A 9,068-nucleotide genomic window follows, 5' to 3' on the forward strand; every position below is an offset into this window, starting at 1 on the left:
TTGTATCCTACCACCCTCCAAGGAAACAGGTGGCCTTCAGATTGAGAACGTCCTTTCTAGGCACCTCCAGTGGCATCCAGTCCTTAGATGGCACCGCTCGGTCCTTGCAGCAGATTTCTACCACATAAACAAAAAACCAGCCTGCACACAACATGCAGTGCAATCACTCACTTGTAAAATAAAACATGTGTTTCTCTAGTGTTATCCCTTTTGTTCCTCACACATCTATACAGTTCTTATTGGCCAATAACAATTTATCAACAACAAAATACATTTCACTGCAAATCATGAATCATGAAAAGTGTCTCCGTGGTGTGTTAGCTAAAACTTCACATGTAAGCGCATTAGCCCAGGGAGCACATGTGGGTACGCTAGCATACTTTCCACAGGCTAACACAGCTAAGCAATCGTTAGCAGGTTCTAAGACAAACATCACATTTCCGACAAGCATTGTATCCTGACTGGTTTTATGCTCAGAAACTGGACAATGAAGCACAACTGAAACTGCAACTGTGAGACTCACCAGGATATTCTTCAAAGAAAACATTAATTCCGTAGCGCAACACGTTACAGGACTGAATAGCCACACAGCTTTGCGTATCTAGCTCCGTGCAGGCGGATGCAGTGAAAGAAAGTCACCACGCACGCGCTATGGTGCATTCACGGTACATGGGAAAACTCAGCATTTAACAAAACAGTAACACTTCAAATTAAAATACAATTGGCAATAAAATAACCATGGGTTACACAGTCTGTGATGCTGTTAAGGTCATCCTCCAGGGGGCTGCAGAGGTTTCCCACACAGTAGAACGGAAACAGTCCCTCGGGGCCTCTTCAGTCTCTGCCGACCATTTCCTTACTGTGCGTTTCACAACTGGTTCTCTGTGTACTAGAGGTTTATACACAGGCTGGAGATGAACCAGATTGTGATCAGAGCCCCCCAGGGGAGGAAGAGGTGATGAGCTGTATGCCTCCTTGGTGTTGGCAATGTTTTATTGTCTCTGGTGTGGCAGGTAACATACTTGGTGAAGGTGGGGAGAGTGGAGGACAGGGAGATGTGATTAAAGTCCCCAGAGATCAGGAAAAGGGCCTGAGGGTGCTGTGTTTAGAGTCTGCTGGTTACAGTGTGCAGGACCTCACAGGCTGCTGTAGCGTTAGCAGAGGGCGGGACATACACGGCTATCATAATCACGTGTGTGAACTCTCGCGGTACGGTCTCATGCTAACCGCTAGCAGCTCAATGTCCTCACAGCATAGCGTCTCTTTGATAGATAAATGCCCAGAGTTACACCATCTATCGTTCACACAGCCAGACCCCCTCCTCCCTTCTTACCACTCTCCGTTGTTCTGTCGGCCTGGATCAGATGAAAACCATCCATGTTTACGTGTGAGTCCGGAGTTAGCGCAGTTAGCCACGACTCTGTGAAGCACATCAGGCTGCACTCCCTGTAGCTCCTCTGATGTCGGGTAAGGGCCGCCAGTTCGTCTACTTTATTGGGGAGAGATCTCACATTCCCCATAATAATAGATGGAATCGCTGGCCGGTACCTCCTAACTTTACTGCGACGCCCGATCCCGGCCCGAGTACCGCGTCTCTTCCTCCTCACCTCGCGGGGGATGTTAGCTTGCTCGGCGGTAGGCAGGGCAGCGGAGGCTCCGAGGGCTAACAGCTGATCTGTAAACAATGGGAGGTCGGACCTCCACGCGCTCTCCGGACAAAGACGCCGTAAAAAATGTAATAAAGAACACCATTGTCCATAGAATTCTGAGCTCCATTGTGGGGGACAGCAGTCCACAATAGAAAAACAAAAACAATAAACACAAACAACAAAGAAACATATATTAAAGAGAAAAAAAAGGATTTGTTCAGGTCGGAGCTGCTGATACTGGCTGCCAGCTCGGAGCAGCACCGGAAGTGTCTTTAAGGTCATTAACATAAGATGGGGCCTGATTATTTAAATCCTGTGAGGAGCAGGATTTTGAATTCAATTCTGGATTTAACAGGAAGCCAGCAGAGACAAACTGATACAGACCAGAAAGGATACAAAAAAGTATCACTAGTTGTCAAAACCCGGGGCACAGGAGTCCAAAACAAAACACAATGGCAGGCTCCATGCCACGATGGCGATGGAGACAAAGCATCCTCAGGCAGCTTGGCAGGTGGTCAGTGGCAGCATGGACAAAGATCCTTGAATGACTTGGCAGGTGGTTGGCCGCGGCCTGGGTGAAGACAGTTTGGCAGGCGCAAATGGTGCAGGATGTGGCTTGGCAAGTGCAGGCAGTGCAGGATGTGGCATGGCAGGCACAAGACGTGCAGGACTCGGTGTGGCAGGCTTGGCAAGTACAGAACCAGATGACACTAAGACCTCTCGCTGAGACATGGCTGGGCCAGATGACATGAAAACCTCTGGCTCACAAAAGGCTCTGATTGCTCTGGCTGGGGCTTTGCAGCGCTTGCAGGCACAGAAACTAGTTGGACAATAACCTCCCCAAAACCCAACAGTTACAGGTGCAGAAGGGGACTGGGTCTCAGCTACCCTCGCCCTGGGACCTGGCACAGGTGCAGGCACCCGGCACAGGTGCAGAAACCCACTGAACCCAAGCCACCCCCACCAGTGGAACTAGTCCGGGTGCTAAGGCAGACTGGGTCTTGGCTAACCTCACCCTGGAAGCTGGCACAGGAAAAAGAGATGGCTTAGTATTGGCCTCATGTTTGACCCATACAAACATCAGTCTTTGAAGAGGTTAGCTCAGTGAGAGAAAACACAGACTACAGAAAAATTTGCTGTAGGTAGCTAGACATAGTGCTTGGAGCAGCCGGCACAACACTTTTACAGGCAGGTTCAAAACACAGCACACAAAGAGCAGATTCAAAGTCTTTAGACTGACAAACATAAGGATCAGTCTCTGATTGACAGCCAGTCTAATCCTAAGGGAAATCCCAGAATGTGGCAGCAAAGACCCTGACAACTCATGATTCTGAGTCCTGCTTGACAAACTCAGGAGCAGAGAGTTCAGTACTGTCACTTGCCGGTTTGTCTGGGAACTTAGCCTATATCTGTCATGGCACAGGCCGTCAGAAACAGGATGGACCCATGGGGCACGTTAAAAACACAGACACTGGAATTGATCGATGGTCAAAGAGACTGTAACAGAGGAGAGTGGTATCAGCGCAGGGTTTAAACGGTCTGCAAGATTATCCAATGACACTGATTCCCGGTAGCTTACTTGTCTGCCGGCACATGTAGTAAATTTGGAGAAGGTCTGGTTGAGTTTGAGGTATTCCAATCCGTGAAGAAGTCCGATTGTGAGTGCAGAGAGGCAAGCAGGTGAGAAGAATGGAGTCTATACCGGAGTGAGGGTGGAGAATACAGCAGTAAAAGTCCAGTGACCGAGTGGAAGGAGAAATGTAGATGGTGAAGTGAGTAATCCATGGACACAACTAAGCACAAGAGAAACAAGGTAAGTACAAGCATGAGATTCAATGAAGTACATGAGTTGGCTGAACTAACGCTGGGTAGCTGATGATATGGCAAAGAGTTGTTGTGTGTGCTGGTCTTAAATACTGTAGCTCCTAATCAGCCCCAGATGCAGCTCCCAGGAAAAAACCAGGTCGACTCTGCCCAGAGGAGCAGAAACATGACACCAATATTTGGTGCAGCACATTTGCTCTACTCACCCATGAACACCTCTAGAGTGGGGAGAGCTCATTCAAAAGAAAGCAGTCCTACATATTTATTTGATATGTGCATTGAAGGACATGTCCTGGTCAAAAATGACTCCAAGATTCACAGTGTTACTGGAGACCAAGGTCATGCCATCCAGAGTAAGATTTCTTTAGATACCATATTTCTAAGATTTTTAGGGCTGCTTCTAAATTCAGTTTGATCTGAATTAAGAAACAGAAAGTTAGCAGCAATCCAGGTCTTTATGTCTTTAAGACATTCCTGCAGTTTAACTAATTGGTATGTGTCATCTGGCTTCATGGATAAATAAAGTTGATCCACTGCTGACTAATCTTGTTAAACTCTCACTCCCGTCTCTTACCCCACTGATTGCTAATATCGTACACTCCTCTCTTATATCGGGTTCTGTTCCTTCTTCTCTTAAAACTGCAATAATAACCCCAATACTGAAAAAGAATGGTTCAGATCCCTCCAATCTAAATAATTTCAGGCCAATTTCAAATTTGCCTTTCTTAGCCAAAATTCTGGAAAAGATAGTGGCTGCACAGGTTCATCGTCATCCCACTGGAAATTACTCGTACGAGCAGTTTCAGTCCGGCTTCCGTTCATGTCACAGTACAGAAACATCTCTAGTAAAAATCACTAATGATCTTCTGCTTGCAGCTGACTCTGGACTCATCTCCATCCTCATTCTCCTTGACCTTACAGCAGCTTTTGACACTATCTTCCACTGCATCCTTTTTCACAGGTTGGCATCTATTGGCATCAATGGTACAGCACTCACCTGGTTTACCTCTTATCTCTCTGGCCGCTCACAGTTTGTTCAATTACTCCCTCACAGATCAGTATCTACTCCAGTTAATTCTGGTGTACCCCAAGGCTCTGTCCTGGGTCCTTTACTTTTTATCATCTATCTCCTACCCCTAGGTAATATTTTTAGGAAGCATAACATCCAGTTTCACTGCTACGCAGATGACACCCAGCTCTACCTATCCTCCAAACCCACAGCTACTCTCCCACCCACATCCATTTCTGACTGTTTAAGTGAAATCAAGGTCTGGTTTACTCACAACTTTCTTAAACTTAATGGCAATAAAACAGAATTAATTTTAATAGGCACCAGATCAAAACTGACTACCAGTTCCAACCAGTCTTTCGTTATCCATTGATAACTCTGATGTCACACCCTCCCCTCAGGTTAAGAGTCTTGGTCATCTCAAGCCTCTTCCTTCACAGATAAATAACACTCTCTTCTACTTTCGTAATATTAACCGTCTTCGCCTACACAGACCGTTTGAAGTCGTCCTGTGATTACGTAATTCCTCCTTGTACTCATAATCAAAAGCAGTAGTTCAACGGCTCGTAACGATTGTCCATGAAACCGTTCTACAGTCCATTGGCTCCGATTCACCTGTGCTAACCGCTATTCAAAGCTTATAACCTGTCCCTTTTACGATCCTCCATGCTCTGGCAAGGCAGTCCATTTCTCTTCCCTCTTATCTCTTACCTTTCCTGTTGTCTCAGTATTTCCTCAAACTTCTCAAGCTTTCTTAACTAAAAGGATAGATTGCAAGGCCGAATGTCCCTTCCGAGTCTGGCTGGAGCTGTGCTGGAGACTTCGCGATACTGGAGTGGCAACATGAGATCTGGCCTGCGGACTTGATCGAGAGCGAAGTTTACCTATGGAACCATGTACGGGTCTATGGACGCTGGCCTGTTACAGAATACGACCGCTCAAACCCCAAAGGCTGCCCGCTGGGATTGAAACGATGGGACGAGGTGCGGCTTCTCAGAAAGGCTCACTGAATGCAGCATGGTTAAGAGCTTGGAGGCGCTAACGGCTGCAGTGAATACTCAGAATAACACCTCTGAGCGTATATTGGATTACATCAGGGAAGAATCCACTCGGAACAACACCTCTGGGGGAAGCTGGATTACATCGGATCAGTTGGCTGCGGTTGTGAGGTCTCAGAATCTGCTCTCTGAGCAAAAGAGTGAAAAGACCACGGAAATGAAGGTAAATAACATCATGGAGAAACTCGCAAGGCAAGGCAAGTTTATTTGTATAGCACAATTCAACAAAAGGTGATTCAAAGTGCTTTACAGAGACATTAGAAACAAAAACAAATAAAAAGCATGATTTAAAATTGATTAAAACAAGCAAACAAACTAACTAAATTAACAAACAAACAAACAAACAAACAACAAACAGTATATGAAATCAAAACAGATAAAATCAGAACAGTAGATAAAATCAGTAGTTAAAATGTAAGTTCTGAAATTTAAGCTTAAATTTCAAAACTTCAAAGCAGCTATCCAACGGGAGATTGAGAGACCAGTGTCGGTGTCGGAGTGTTAAAAACAGCTTGAAATTCTCCTGAGTTGTCGCAAAAGAAAAATCACCATCATAATGCAGATACCCCTTCGGGCCAGCTGCGGTCTCAAGGCCGGAGCTGAACAAAACTCCCTGATAACGACTGTGTTTATCTGTTCCTTCCCATTCCATGCAAGGCCACCTGGGTTGGCTGGTAGACTGTTTACTTAGCCTGATAGGGCGGAGGACACTGTCTCAGCTGAACTCTGGACACGCACACACATATCACTTACACTGATAAGCACTCACACATCCCCCCTCCCCTTCCAACGCCTTCAATGCTTGTTGCCTCCTGGGAACACGAGGCGGGTCTGGGCCCGCGCTGGAGAGTCGGCGCAGTGGCAGGATGGCTGCTGTGTTGCCTGGGATTACTCCTTATCCCCTACCCAACCCTGTTGCTGGTCACGTGCTCTATAATGTTGTGCTGTGGACATTTATGTGCTTTCTGTGCAGAGGAGTTTTTTTGTTTCCTGTTCTCATGCTGTCCTCTATAGCCCAGCATGAGCAGAGGGCTCTTTTTTTCCTCTTGTACTTTCCCATTGTAGTGTACATTTCAGTGGTTTTCTGTAATGCAACCGTTCTCTGACTTATATCCTCATGTGATGTCTGTGTTGTGTGTGTAGGGGCGGGTTCATTCCACTGCAGGGAAACCTGCCACTGCATGTGGCGAATAAAATTTGAACTTGAACTTGAACTACATACTCACCTGCTCGTGCACTTCACTCTTCTTCAGCTTCTCTTCTGTCTGTTCCACCTGCTTGCCTGACTACCACGGGACTCAAAGCCTTTACACTCTCTCACCTCTTTTAAATCACATCTCAAAACCCATGTATTCAGAATTGTGCTTGTTTTTTTTTTGGTTGCCATGTTTGTTATATTGTATTGCTGCTATTGTTCTTGTGCTATGGTAAGGTGACCTTCAGGGTCTTAAAGGCACCTATAAATAAAATGTATTATTATCATTATTAATATTATTATTATTTTTATTATGCTATTCCTTCTCATGATACTGCCTTAGGGAAAAATGCATAATGTAAACAGAATTGGTCCTAGCGTGAAATGCATGGCACTCCAACCCTCTGTTCCCCCTCCTCAATTGGATATGTTTAGCCTGTCTACTCTAGCTTGTTAATAGCTTGCTCCCATAAAACAACTGTTCAGGGTCATTTTAACATTCATATAGATACTAAAAATGACAGCCTCAACAAGGCATTTAATCTATTATTAGACTTAACTGGCTTCCATCAAAATGTAAAAGAATCCACCCAATCCACACCCTGCCACGTACCTGACCTAGGGCAGGGAGCCATCCTGCCAGAGGTTCTGTTGCTCAGCCAGCCGGCACCCTCTTCCCAGAGGAAACGGCGCTCCCACCATTGGCACCCTATGCCTCATACTGTGATTTAACTCTGACACAGTCCTTTTACTGGTTTTTCGAGATTACTATCACCTTGGCAACTGTTAAGATTCGTTCGATTTGGGTAAGAAGAAAGCAGGCAGGAAATTGAACCCCTTGTTCACTTTAGTTTTTAAGGGGTGCCCGAAGTCCCCCGGGTACCACCCGAACTTTAACCTGGCCGTGCGTCCACGATCAGGGGTCGCCGTCACACGCTGAGCAACTGCGCCCTTAGGGGCCACGCCCCCGTCCTAAGAAAATTTACTCAAGTGTATTATAAGCGTCACTGCGGGGTCTTCGCCCCCAGTTATTTCGACGCCCGAAACCGCGTTTCTGCTGGTCAAACAAACCAAATACCCTGAACTACTGTTTGTCTGGCTGGCCTCAACCCACATCAAAATAAACACGCTTATTTACTTAAAACATAACCTCTTAACTCAATATTCGCCCCCAAAATAAACAGCAATACATTTAATCAATCCAATATTCCCCAAAGTTTTAACACTAATTACCCCAAAATCACTATGAACAGACATAAGAAGCCTATACTGAGTGAATATTATTTAATTAAATTTAGCTTTAACTTCCAATTTTAGCGCCTTTGGATAAACATCAACAGGTGGCACTCTCACCTTTTATTTCGCCTGGCTTGTCACTCAGATAAGCTGCTGATCTCCGTTCGTTTTGGCACCTTCCAGGCCACAGTCGCACGCTCCTCTCCTCCCCAACCGGTTTCGGCACCAAGAATTTTTAAGATTCGTTCGATTTGGGTAAGAGAAGAAAGCAGGCTGAGTCCAGGGAGGCGTCAAAATAGAGATCTTTAATTACACACTCTGCACAGAAGTGTGGGAAGAAAACTTGCAACAGATTCTCCAAAGAGTGGACAGCTCCCCATCCTTATATAACCCATGATGACATCACACAGTTAGACCTTACTGGAAATGATAACAGTCTCCCCATAGTCCAAAGTTCTCCTTATACAAACATCAGATGATACTTTAGAGAAAAATAAGTGTGTGTGACATGTCATGTTGTGCAGTTCTGTGAGTCCAACTAGAGAACGTCCTGACACGACCTCCCTGTGTAAATAAGTGTGTATGCGAACGTGCGTGTTTACATAACTCTCTATGTGCATGTTCTGATGTAGGCCTGCAAATGAATTAGAACAAGGTCCTGCTGGACCCTCCAGTTATGGAAGGTGAATACAATGCTGTGGATACCATTTGAGACTGATTAAAATGATGATAATATGCATACATTAATCTTTACTCAGATTACCATAGATATAAAACAAAGATTATACTGTCATAAGATTCAACAATGATGAATGACTGATCAATGATAGTTATGATTATAAAATGTCACCATAAGAATACAAAAAAAAATATCTCTTGTCCACACAACCAATTCATCCTACTCAACTGTGCTACCTCTGTCGCTTTGTGCAGCCGCAGCCAAAGCTACATATGTCAGCTGGGGTATCATTTGAGCCTGTGCAGCCACGACCTGTCTCTACTGAGGGCTCAGGCAAGCCTTCTAATGATACTGCCTAACGGAAGTATGGATAATTTAAACAGAATTGGTCCTATTATGGAACCCTTTTCTCTCCAGC

At 45.3% G+C, this 9,068-nt stretch overlaps 1 long non-coding RNA gene across 3 annotated transcripts; it reads right to left on the reverse strand.

The window, feature by feature from the left end:
- Positions 1-6: 6 nt before the first annotated feature.
- On the reverse strand, positions 7-8,648 carry LOC121813781. 3 transcript variants are annotated; one of them, XR_006053874.1, is made up of 4 exons: positions 8,089-8,648; positions 3,229-3,442; positions 524-3,146; positions 7-141 (listed from the first exon to the last, which is right to left on the reverse strand). It is a non-coding gene; the product is annotated as an uncharacterized LOC121813781 (long non-coding RNA). The 3 variants fall into 3 exon arrangements; XR_006053875.1 differs by having other exon boundaries at positions 7-3,146; positions 3,229-3,345; XR_006053873.1 differs by having other exon boundaries at positions 7-3,146.
- Between the last annotated feature and the right edge of the window lie 420 nt (positions 8,649-9,068).

The sequence above is a fragment of the Haplochromis burtoni genome, unplaced genomic scaffold, assembly GCF_018398535.1.
Source record: "Haplochromis burtoni strain Fernald_Lab_line unplaced genomic scaffold, NCSU_Asbu1 Contig_2569, whole genome shotgun sequence".
Classification (NCBI taxonomy): Eukaryota; Metazoa; Chordata; class Actinopteri; order Cichliformes; family Cichlidae; genus Haplochromis; species Haplochromis burtoni.